Raw genomic sequence first — 548 nt, forward strand, 5'->3', positions numbered from 1 at the left:
GATCAGCTTCGGGATGGGGGTGGGGCGGCGGACGGGGACGAAGTTGAAGGCAGCCAGTGGGGCCCAGGGGGTAGTTCTTGAGCCCCTTTCCCAGAAAAGGCGACTTGTAAGTGATGGGAAGAGCCTTCCACAAAAATAATTGCCGCTTATTGGGCCTTTACTATGTTACTACGCATCAGGCACTGCCCCTCTCCTACCGTATTTAATACGTAAATCCTGTGGGGCAGATACTACTATTATACACATTTCACAGGTAGGGAATTTGGGATGGGGGGGGTGCGGGGGGGGCACGGAGAGGTTAAGTAACTTGTCCGAGGTCACAGAGCTGTAACAGATGGAATTCCAGGAAAGGAGTCCTGACTCCAAAATCAGTAGGTGAAACTTCCAGTATGTTCCAGAACTGCTCAGATGAGAACCAGGCCAGAGCTGAGCTTAGATAGATACCGTTTGTCCAGCGCCATACCTGTCGGCTTGGTGATCCCCAAAGCAGAGGTCTCCCCACTTGCAGATTCTTTCTGTACCCCCTCCCCTCGCCCAGTGAATGCTCG

General features: G+C 52.9%; 1 protein-coding gene across 2 annotated transcripts in view; it reads left to right on the forward strand.

The window, feature by feature from the left end:
* Positions 1–548, forward strand: part of WBP2 (WW domain binding protein 2) — a 6759-nt gene that overhangs the window by 385 nt on the left and 5826 nt on the right. The gene's annotated exons all lie outside the window — the stretch shown is intronic.

Source organism: Myotis davidii, unplaced genomic scaffold (assembly GCF_000327345.1).
Source record: "Myotis davidii unplaced genomic scaffold, ASM32734v1 scaffold539, whole genome shotgun sequence".
NCBI classification, from domain to species: Eukaryota; Metazoa; Chordata; class Mammalia; order Chiroptera; family Vespertilionidae; genus Myotis; species Myotis davidii.